Raw genomic sequence first — 12,364 nt, 5'->3', positions numbered from 1 at the left:
AGAAAGACAAATACTACATGATATCACTTATACATGGAATCAAAAAAAATAATACAAATGAATGTATATGCAAAACAGAATCTGACTCAGAGAAAACAAACTTGCGGTTACCAAAGGAAACAGAAAAGTGGGGAGGGACAAATTAGGGGTATGGGATTAACACATACAAACTACTATATATAAAATAGATAATAAGGACATACTGTATAGCATAAGAAATTATACCCATTATCTTATAACAACCTATAACAATATAATCTGCAAAAGTACTGAATCACTCTGCTGTACACCTGAAACTAACACAGTATTTTACATCAATTATACTTCAATTTAAAAAGAAAAAAGAAAATCAGAGACCAAAGCAAACAGAAAAGCAGAGAGCCAAGGAAAACCTTCTACAAAACTATAATTAATTATAATTGTAGACATCAACTCCATTATCAGGATAGAGCAGATTAAGTAAACAATAACCCAAAATAAGTAAGTCCAGAGCTGAACAATACAGCTAAGTAAAATAGAAATTCACTGATAGCAGTAGGCTTGCTACCTGGACACTTTGTTTTAAAGTACACTTAGCTTACTTAGAAAAATTGATGACATATTGGTATGGAACTCAGAGTATAAATATTAAAAATACTGTGTGAAATATATCAGGGAGCAAGCTAACAATGGAAGGGTCAGAAAACTGAAATCACAGAGCATCAGGCTTCTTGCACTTCCTGTGTGTGTTTCCACTTTGTTTACCCTTATTTTTAATTAAAAAAAACCAAAACCTTACATTCTCGCCAGTCTTGGCTGTATTTGGGGGGAACAAAGGGAAGGGAGTTTTTTCCAAGCTTGCACCAAAAATGCTAGTGAGTAGGAAAACCCCAGCCCTCCTCCTGGGTTCCCCCTTTCCCCCATACCACAACTACAGTCAACAACTTTTGACACCAGATTGTGGGGGTTTCCCCACAATAAGCAATTCTCTGACACCAGCTAGGTGCCCTACAATTCAAATCAAGTCTGACACCATCTACCAGGAGACCCTATAGGTTAAGGGCTCAGTCCTACAAGATTGTCTTCTCCACCTTCAGAGACCAATTGCAAGTCCAGGTTGTCACCTGTGCTTCTGACCAACCAGCTATAGATTGGAGGTTCCCACGACCCCCTCCTAGGGTTTAGATTAATTTGCTAGAGCGGCTCACACAACTCAGAGAAATATTTTACTTACCAGATGACCAGTTTCTTAGAAAAGGATATATAACTCAGAAACAGCCGGATGGAAGAGATGCACAGGGTCGGATATGGAGAAAGGGCCCTGAACTTATGCTCTCGGAACACAGCACTCTCCCCGAACCTCCATGTGTTCACCAACCTAAAAACTCTCTGAACCCTGTCGTTTTGGGTTTTTATGGAGACCTCATGACACAGGCGTGATTGATTACATCATTGGCCATCCGTGATTGATTCAACCTGACTCCCTACCCAGAGGTCAGGGAGTGAGACTAAGTTCCAACCCTCTAATCACCTGGTTGATTCCTCCAGCAACCAGCCCCCATCCTTAGGTGTTTTCCAAAAGTCACCTCATTAACGTAAAAAAGACACCATTTTGGCTCTCATCACTTAGGAAATTCCAAGGGTTTTAGGAGCCCTGGGCCAGGAACTGGATGAAGACCAAATACGTGTTTCTTGTTATAAATTGGGATATCTCAGCTTTCTTTCATCATCATCATCATGATCAAGCAAAGTGGTAACAGTAGGACCCAAATTGTGAGAACGGTGAAGGTAAAACTCAGGACAGTGTTATAAGTACTTAACAGTAGCTTCTCTCCCCTGGAAAATATTCCAGAGTTAAATCCTAGAGATCCTCTTTTATATTTTCTGAAAGGAGTCCAAACTTCTTTTTCATCACCCTCCCATACTGATATCCTATTATATTGTACACTCTTGCTTTCTCCAACGCAAAACACTAGATGGATTCTCAGGAGAGAACAGATGTAAACATTACATACATTATCTCATTCAATACTCACATCAACAAGGAAGGATTCCTATACCTTTTAAAAATTGAGGCTCAGAAAGACAAATAACTTGTCCAAAGTCACAAAGCTGGAATTGGCAGAGCAAGAATTTCATGCCTATCTGTATGACCCCCAAATTATGTTTTATGTTACTATACCACACTAAAAAAATGATTTACAGTCAATTCTGAAGAAACCAGTGCTAAATAATTGCTCTCTTCCATGTATTTGGCAGCCAGACAGGATAAAAGAAAGGGAGGGAAGGGAGGCCATCATCAACCAGCCTCTTTTTCTCACCTCTGAGGTTTCAGGAATAATAAGAACTAGATGAAATAAGTACTTACTCTATGACACTAAGGGCTTTGTATCCATACAATTAACCTCATTCAAGTCCTCACAACAACCTGAAGGCATAGCCAGTGTTATTATTCCTAACTTACAGACGGGAAATGGAGGCCAAAAGATTAGGTCACTAAACTAGTTAGCAGTCAAGCTGGGCTCAAGATAGGCAGACCCTAAGCGATACCATCTACCCATCAAGGGGAGCGCAGTGTACTCAGCTCGGCTGCATGAACCCATATGCCTCTTCTTTGTGTATCTCATCTAGGGAGGCTCTCTCAGCATCCCTTGATACCAATTCATTTCTAGCTTTTAGTCTGAATGTCTTAGAAAACTGTCTAGCTATCCTTGCAGCCCAGATATTATATCCTGGGACTCCACTTCCTGGTTCAGAATTGGTTTCATCAAACATTGTCATGAGCCATCTATTGCCTGCCAGAGTCACATCCTACGCATGATCTCATTTGCTGCTCTCAGCAACGCTGTGTGGTGTTTCCACTACCATCCTTGGTTCACAGACAGGGGCTCTGTGGCTCAGAGAGGTATGTTAACAGAGCTGGTGTGGGGCAAAACCAGGACATGAGCTCAGGTCTTTGGATTCCATGTCTAGTTATTTGTACCACATAGACAGCTGGGTCTCAGAAGTGGATAATCCAGCTTTCTTAAAAAGGAGACAACAGGCCCAAAATGGAGTCACTTGTGCTAAGCCCCATGTCAGCAAACCAAGACCTAATACCGAACCTAACTGCAGTTACAACCTCCCCAGGCAATGTAGTCTTTTTTTTTTAAATTGAAGTATAGTTGATGTACAATATTATATAAGTTACAGGTGTACAATATAGTGATTCACAATTTTTAAAGTTTATACTCCATTTATAGTTATTATAAAATATTTCCTGTGCTGTACAATATATCCTTGTAGATTATTTGATACATTGTACCTTATTTATTTTATACATAGTACTTGCTGTACAATTTATCCTTTTAGCTTATTTATTTTAATTCTCTACCCTTATCTTGCCCCTCCTCACTTCCCTCTCCCCACTGGTAACCACTAGTTTGTTTTCTGTATCTGTGAGTCTGCTTCTTTTTTGATACACTCACTAGTTTGTTCTATTTTTTAGATTCCACATATAAGTGATATCAAATATTTGTGTTTGCCTTTCTCTGTCTGACTTATTTCACTAACATAACACCCTCCAAGTCCATTCATATTGATGCAAATGGAAAAATTTCATTCTTTTTTATGGCTAAGTAGTATTCCATTGTGTATATACAGAACATTTCCTTTACCCATTCATCTGTTGATGGACATGTAGGTTGCTTACATAACTTGGCAATTGTTAATAATGCTGCTATGAACATGGGGGTACATGTATCTTTTCAAATTAGTGTTTTTTTTCTTTCAGATATATACCCATGAGTGGAATTGCTGGGTCATATGGTAGTTCTATTTTCAGCTTTTTGAGAAACTTCCATACTGTTTTCCACAGTGGCTGCACAAATTTACATTCCCACAAAGAGTATACGAGGGTTCCCTTTTCTCCACATTCTTGCCAACATTCGTTATTTAGGTTCTTTTTGATGATAGCCATGCTGACAGGTGTGAGGTGATATCTAATTGTGATTTTGATTTGCAGTTCTCTGATGATTAGTGACGTTGAGCATCTTTTTATGTGCCTATTGGCCACCTGCATGTCCTCTATGAAAAAATGTCTATTCAGGTTTCCTGCCCATTTTCCAATTGGGCTGTTTTTTTGATGTTGAGTTGTATGAGCTGTTCATATATGTTGGATATTAACCCCTTATCAGTCATCACTGCAAATATTTTCTCTCATTCAATAGGTTGCCTTTTCCTTGTGTTGATGGTTTCCTTTGCTGTGCAAAAGTTTTAACTTTAATTAGGTCCCACTGGTTTATTTTTGCCTTTATTTCTTTTGCTTTAGGAGACAGATCCAAAAAAATCTTGCTCTGATGTATGTCAAAGAGAGTTCTGCCTATGTTCTCCTCTAAGAGTTTTATGGTTTCTGGTCTTACATTTTGGTCTTGAATCCATTTTGAGTTAATTTTTATATGGTGTTAGAGAATGTTCTAATCTCATTTTTTTACTTGTCCAGGTTTCCCAGCACCACATATTGGAGAGACTGTCTTTTCTCCATTGAATATGCCTCCTTTGTCATAGATTAATTGACCATAAATGTTTGGGTTTATTTCTGGGCTCTCTGTTCTGTTCCATTGACCTATGTGTCTCTTTTTGTGCCAGTACCATACTGTTTTGATTACTGTACCTTTGTAGTATAGTCCAAGGTGAGGGAGCATGATTCCTCCAGCTTTGTTCTTCTTTCTCAAGATTGTTTTGGCTATTAGGGGTCTTTCGTGTTTCCGTACAAATTTAAAAATTATTTGTTCTAGTTCTCTGAAAAATGCCATTGGTATTTTGATAGAGACTGCATTGAATCTGTAGGTTGCCTTGGTTAGTGTGGGCATTTTAACAATATTAATTCTTCCAATCCAAGAACACGGTATATCTTTCCATCTATTTGTGTCATCTACAATTTCTTTCATCAGACCTATATATATGCTGCCTACAAAAGACTCGCTTCAGATCTAAAGACATACACAGACTGAAAGTGAGGGGATGGAAGAAGGTATTCCATGCAAATGGAAATCAACAGAAAACCAGAGTAGCAATACTTAGACAAAATATACTTTAAAATAAAGACTGTTACAAGAGACAAAGACACTACATAATGATCAAGAGATCAATCCAAGAAAAAGATATAGCAACTGTAAATATATATGTACCCAACATAGAAGCACCTAAATACATAAGGCAAATATTAACGGACATAAAGGGAGAAATCGACAGTAACACAATAATAGTAGGGGACTTTAACACCCCACGTACATCAATGGACAGATCATCCAGACAGAAAATCAATAAGAAAACACTTGCCTTAAATGAGTAATTAGACCAGAAGAACTTAATTGTTATATAGAGCATTCCATCTGAAAGCAGCAGAATACACATTTTTCCAAGTGCACATGGAACATTCTCCAGGACATATCACATGCTAGGCCACAAAACAAGCCTTGGTAAATTTAAGAAAATCGAAATCATATCAAGCATCTTTTCTGACCACAACACTAGGAAACTAGAAATCAACTACAAGAAAAAAACTGCAAAAAACACAAACATATGGAAGCAAAACAATATGCTACTAAACAGCCAATGGATCACTGAAGAAATAAAAAAGGAAATCAGAAAGTACCTACAGACAAATGAAAAAAAAAATACAATGATCAAAAAACTGCGGGATGAAGGGAGGAGTCAAGATGGCGGTTTAGGAGAGAGACCTTCAAGATGGTGGAGGAGTAAGACGTGGAAATCAACTTCCTCCCCACAAATACATCAGAAATACATCTACATGTGGAACAACTCCTACGGAACACCTAGTGAACACTGGCAGAGGACCTCAGACTTCCCAAAAGGCAAGAAACTCCCCACGTACCTAGGTAGGGCAAAAGATAAAAGGAAAAACAGAGACAAAAGAATAGCGACAGGACCTGTACCACTGGGATGGAGCTGAGAAGGAGGAAAAGTTTCCAAACACTAGGAAGCCCCTTCACTGGTGGAGACAGGGGATGGCAGGGGGGAAGCTTCAGAGCCACAGAGGAGAGCACAGCAACAGGGGGGCAGATGGCAAAGCGGAGAGATTCCCGCACAGAGGATCAGTGCCGACCAGCACGCACCTGCCTGAGAAGCTTCTCTGCTCACCCGCCAGGACGGGTGGGGGCTGGGAGCTGAGGCTCGGGCTTCGGAGGTCAGATCCCAGGGAGAGGACTGGGGTTGGCTGTGTGAACACAGCCTGAAGGGGTTAGTGCACCACAGCTAGCCAGGAGGGAGTCCGGGAAAAAGTCTGGACCTGCCTAAGAGGTAAGAGACCATTGTTTCATGGTGCGCAAGGAGAGGGGATTCAGAGCACCGCCTAAACGAGCTCCAGAGACTATAAAGACCTAAATATAAGACCTGAAACCATAAAACTCCTGGAAGAGAACGTAGGTGGAAAACTCTTTGAAATAAACCATAGCAATATTTTCTTGGATCAGTCTCCTAAGGCAAAAGAAATAAAAGCAAACATAAACAAATGGGGTCTAATTAAACTTAAAAGCTTTTGCATAGCAAAGGAAATCTTCAACAAAATGAAAAGACAATCTAGAGAATGGGAGAAAATATTTGCAAATGATGTAACCAACAAGAGGCTAATATCTAAAATATACAAACAGCTCATACAACTCAATATCAAAAAAAAAAAAAAGGAACAATCCAATTAAAAATGCACAGAAGACTTGCATTTTTCCAAAGAAAACATACAAATGGCCAACAGGTACATGAAAAGATGCTCAAACATCACTAATTATTAGAGAAATGCAAATGAAAACCACAATGAGTATCACCTCACACCTGTCAGAATGGCTATCATCAAAACATCTACAAAACAACAAATGTTGGTGAGGATGTGGAGAAAAGGGAACCCTCCTACACTGTTGGTAGAAATGTAAATTGGTGCAGTCACTATGGAAAACAGTAGGCAGGTTCCTTAAAAAAATAAAAATAGAACTACTACATAAGCCAGCAATTCCACTCCTGGATATTTATTGGAAAAAAAGAAAACATTAATTTGAAAAGATACATGTACCCTAATGTTCATAGCAGCACTAATTACAATAACCAAGACATGGAAACAACCCAAGTGCCGCGGCTCACACCGTGTGGACACCAGAGACGGGCATGAAACGCTGAGGCTACTGCTGCAGTCACCAAGAAGCCTGTGTGCAAGCACAGGTCACTATCCACACTTCCCCTCCTGGGAGCCTGTGCAGCCCGCCACTGCCAGGATCCCGTGATCCAGGGACAACTTCCCTGGGAGAACACACGGCACGCCTCAGGCTGTTGCCACATCATGCTGGCCTCTGTCGCTGCAAGCTTGCCCCGCATCCGTACCCCTCCCTCCCCACGGCGTGAATGAGCCAGAGCCCCCTAAGCAGCTGCTACTTTAACCCCATCCTGTCTGGGCGGGGAACAGACGCCCTCAGGTGACCTACACGCAGAGGCAGGGCCAATCCAAAGCTGAACCCCAGGAGCTGTACGAACAAAGAAGAGAAAGGGAAATTTCTCCCAGCAGCCTCAGGAGCATCAGATTAAATCTCCACAATCAACTTGATGTATCCTGCATCTGTGGAATACCTGAATAGACAACGAATCATCCCAAAATTGAAGCAGTGGACTTTGGGAGCAACTGTAAACTTGGGGTTTGCTTTCTGCATCTAATTTCTTTCTGGTTTTATGTTTATCTTAGTTTAGTATTTAGAGTTTATTATCATTGGTAGATTTGTTTATTGATATGGTTGCTCTCTTCCTCCTTTTTATATATATAGATATATATGTATTTTTTCATTTTTCTCTTTTTGTGAGTGTGTATGTGGATGCTTCTTTGTGTGATTTTGTCTGTATAGCTTTGCTTTTACCATTTGTCCTAGGGTTCTGTTTGTCCCCCCCTTTTTTTTTTTTTTTGTATGTTTTTAGTGCTTGTTATCATTGGAGAATTTGCTTCTTGGTTTGGTTGCTCTCTTCTTTCTTTATCTCTTTTTATTACACTTTAATTATTTTATTTTTAATAATTATTTTTTATTTTAATAACTTTATTTTATTTTCTTGTTTTCTTTCTTTCTTTCTTTCTTTCTCCCTTTTCTTCTGAGCCGTGTGGCTGACAGGGTCTTGGTGCTCCGGCCGGATGTCAGGCCGGTGCCTCTGAGGTGGGAGAGCCGAGTTCAGGACACTGGTCCACCAGAGACCTCCTGGCCCAACGTAATATCAAATGGTGAAAGCTCTCCCAGAGATCTCCATCTCAACACTATGTCCCAGCTCCACTCTATGACCAGCAAGCTACAGTGCTGGACACCCTATGCCAAACAACTAGCAAGAGAGGAACACAACCCCACCCATTAGCAGAGAGGCTGCCTAAAAACATAATAAGGTCACACACACCCCAAAACACACCACCGGACACAGTCTTGCCCACCAGAAAGACAAGATCCAGACTCATCCACCAGAACACAGGCACCAGTCCCCTCCACCAGGAAGCCTACACAACCCACTGAACCAACCTTAGCCACTGGGGCAGACACCAAACACAACGGGAACTACGAACCTGCAGCCTGCAAAAAGGAGATCCCAAACACAGTAAGTTAAGCACAATGAGAAGACAAACACACAGCAGGTGGAGCAAGGTAAAAACCCACCAGACCAAACAAATGATGAGGAAATAGGCAGTCTACCTCTGAAAAAGAATTCAGAGTAATGATAGTAAAGATGATCCAAAATCTTGGAAATAAAATGGAGAAAATACATGAAACGTTTAACAAGGACCTAGAAGAACTAAAGAGCAAACAAACAGTGATGAACAACACAATAAATGAAATTTAAAATTCTCTACAGGGAATCAATAGTAGAATAACTGAGGCAGAAGAACAGATAAGTGACCTGGAAGATAAAACAGTGGAAATAACTACTGCAGAGCAAATAGAGAAAAAAGAATGAGAAGAACTGAGGACAGTCTCAGAGACCTCTGGGACAACATTAAACACACCAACATTCGAATTATAGGGGTGCCAGAAGAAGAAGAGAAAAAAAACGGGACTGAGAAAATATCTGAAGAGATTATAGTTGAAAATTTCCCTAATATGGGAAAGGAAATAGTTAATCAAGTCCAGGAAGCACAGAGAGTCCCATACAGGATAAATCCAAGGAGAAACACGCCAAGACACATATTAATCAAACTATCAAAAATTAAATACAAAGAAAAAATATTAAAAGCAGCTAGGGAAAAATAACAAATAACATACAAGGGAATCCCCATAAGGTTAACAGCTGATCTTTCAGCAGAAACTCTGAAAACCAGAAGGGAGTGACAGGACATATTTAAAGTGATGAAAGGGAAGAACCTACAACCAAGATTACTCTACCCAGCAAGGATCTCATTCAGATTCGATGGAGAAATTAAAACCTTTACAGACGAGCAAAAGCTAAGAGTATTCAGCACCACCAAACCAGCTTTACAACAAATACTAAAGGAACTTCCCTAGGCAGGAAACACAAGAGAAGGAAAGATCCACAATAACAAACGCAAAACAATTAAGAAAATGGTAATAGGAACATACATATCGATAAGTACCTTAAATATAAACGGATTAAAGGCTCCAAACAAAAGACACCGACTGGCTGAATGGATACAAAAACAAGATCCGTATACATGCTGTCTACAAGAGACCCACTTCAGACCTAGGGACACATACAGACTGAAAGTGAGGGGATGGAAAAAGATAGTCCATGAAAATGGAAATCAAAAGAAAGCTGGAGTAGCAATTCTCATATCAGACAAAATAGACTTTAAAATAAAGACTATTACAAGAGACAAAGAAGGACACTACATAAGGATCAAGGGATCAATCCAAGAAGAAGATATAACAATTGTAAATATTTATGCACCCAACATAGGAGCACCTCAATACATAAGGCAAATGCTAACAGCCATAAAAGGGGAAATCGACAGTAACACAATTGCAGTAGGGGACTTTAAAACCCCACTTTCACCAATGGACAGATCATCCAACAAGAAACGTCTCAAATAAACAACCTAACCTTAAACCTAAAGCAATTAGAGAAAGAAGAACAAAAAAACCCCAAAGTTAGCAGAAGGAAAGAAATCATGAAGATCAGATCAGAAATAAATGAAAAAGAAATGAAGGAAACAATACCAAAGATCAATAAAACCAAAAGGTGGTTCTCTGAGAAAATAAACAAAATTGATAAACCATGAGCCAGACTCATCAAGAAAAAAAGGGAGAAGACTCAAATCAATAGAATTAGAAATGAAAAAGGAGAAGTAACAACCGACACTGAAGGAATAGAAAGGATCATGAGAGAATACTACAAGCAACTATATGCCAATAAAATGGACAACCTGAAAGAAATGGACACATTCTTAGAAAACCACAGCCTTCCGAGACTGAACCAGGAAGAAGTAGAAAATATAAACAGACCAATCACAAGCACTGAAATTGAGACTGTGATTAAAAATCTTCCAACAGGAGCTTCCCTGGTGGTGCAGTGGTTAAGAATCCGCCTGCCAATGCAGGGACATGGGTTCGATCCCTGGTCCGGGAAGATCCCACATGCCACGGAACAGCTAAGCCCTGGCGCCACAACTACTGAGCCTGCACTCTAGAGCCTGTGAGCCACGACTGCTGAGCCCGCATGCCACGACTACTGAAGCCCACGCTCCTAGAGCGCATGCTCTGCAGCAGGAGAAGCCACCACAATGAGAAGCCCTCACAACAAAGAGTAGCCCCTGCTCGCTGCAACTAGAGAAAGCCTGCGCGCAGCGATGAGGACCCAGCACAGCCAAAAATAAATAAATAAAATTTAAAAAAATCTTCCAACAAACAAAAGCCGAGGACTAGATGGCTTCACAGGTGAATTCTATCAAACATTTACAGAAGAGCTAACACCTATCCTTCTCAAACTCTTCCAAAATATAGCAGAGGGAGGAAAACTCCCAAACTCATTCTACGAGGCCAGCATCACCCTGATACCAAAACCAGACAAAGATATCACAAAGAAAGAAAACTACAGGCAAATATCACTGGTGAACATAGATGTAAAAATCCTCAACAAAATATTAGCAAACAGGATGCAACAGCACATTAAAAGGATCATACACCATGATCAAGCGGGGTTTATCCCAGGAATGCAAGGATTCTTCAATATACGCAAATCAATCAATGTGATACACCATATTAACAAATTGAAGGAGAAAAACCATATGATCATCTCAATAGATGCAGAGAAAGCTTTCAACAAAATTGAACACCCATTTATGATAAAAACCCTCCAGAAAGTAGGCATAGAGGGAACTTACCTCAACACAATAAAGGTCATATATAACAAACCCACAGCCAACATCATTTTCAATAGTGAAAAACTGAAACCATTTCCACTAAGATCAGGAACAAGACAAGGTTTTCCAATCTCACCACTATTATTCAACATAGTTTTGGAAGTTTTAGCCACAGCAATTAGAGAAGAAAAAGAAATAAAAGGAATCCAAATCGTAATGAAGAAGTAAAGCTGTCACTGTTTGCAGATGACATGATACTATACATAGAGAATCCTAAAGATGCCACCAGAAAACTACTAGGGCTAATCAATGAATTTGGTAAAGTAGCAGGATACAAAATTAATGCACAGAAATCTCTTGCATTCCTATACACTAATGATGAAAAATCTGAAAGAGAAATTAAGGAAACACTCCCATTTACCACTGCAACAAAAAGAATAAAATACCTAGGAATAAACCTACCTAAGGAGACAAAAGACCTATATGCAGAAAACTATAAGACACCGATGAAAGAAATTAAAGATGATATAAACCGATGGAGAGATATACCATGTTCTTGGATTGGAAGAATCAACATTGTGAAAATGAGTATACTACCCAAAGCAATCTACAGATTCAATGCAATCCCTACCAAACTACCAATGGCATTTTTCACAGAACTAGAAAAAAAACTTCACAGTTTGTATGGAAACACAAAAGAGCCAGAATAGCCAAAGCAATCTTGAGAAAGAAAAATGGAACTGGAGCAATCAGGCTCCTGGACTTCAGACTATACTACAATGCTACAGTAATCAAGACAGTATGGTACTGGCAAAAAAACAGAAATATAGATCAATGGTACAAGATAGAATGCCCAGAGATAATCCCACGCACATATGGTCACCTTATTTTTGACAAAGGAAGCAATAATATACAATGGAAAAAAGACAGCCTCTTCAATAAGTGGTACTGGGAAAACTGGAGAACTACATGTAAAAGAATGAAATTAGAACACTCCCTAACACCATACACAAAAATAAACTCAAAATGGATTAAAGACCTAAATGTAAGGCCAGACACTAT

The sequence above is a fragment of the Balaenoptera physalus genome (genome assembly GCF_965194825.1).
Source record: "Balaenoptera physalus genome assembly, chromosome: 13".
NCBI classification, from domain to species: domain Eukaryota; kingdom Metazoa; phylum Chordata; class Mammalia; order Artiodactyla; family Balaenopteridae; genus Balaenoptera; species Balaenoptera physalus.
This window is presented reverse-complemented; position numbering follows the sequence as displayed.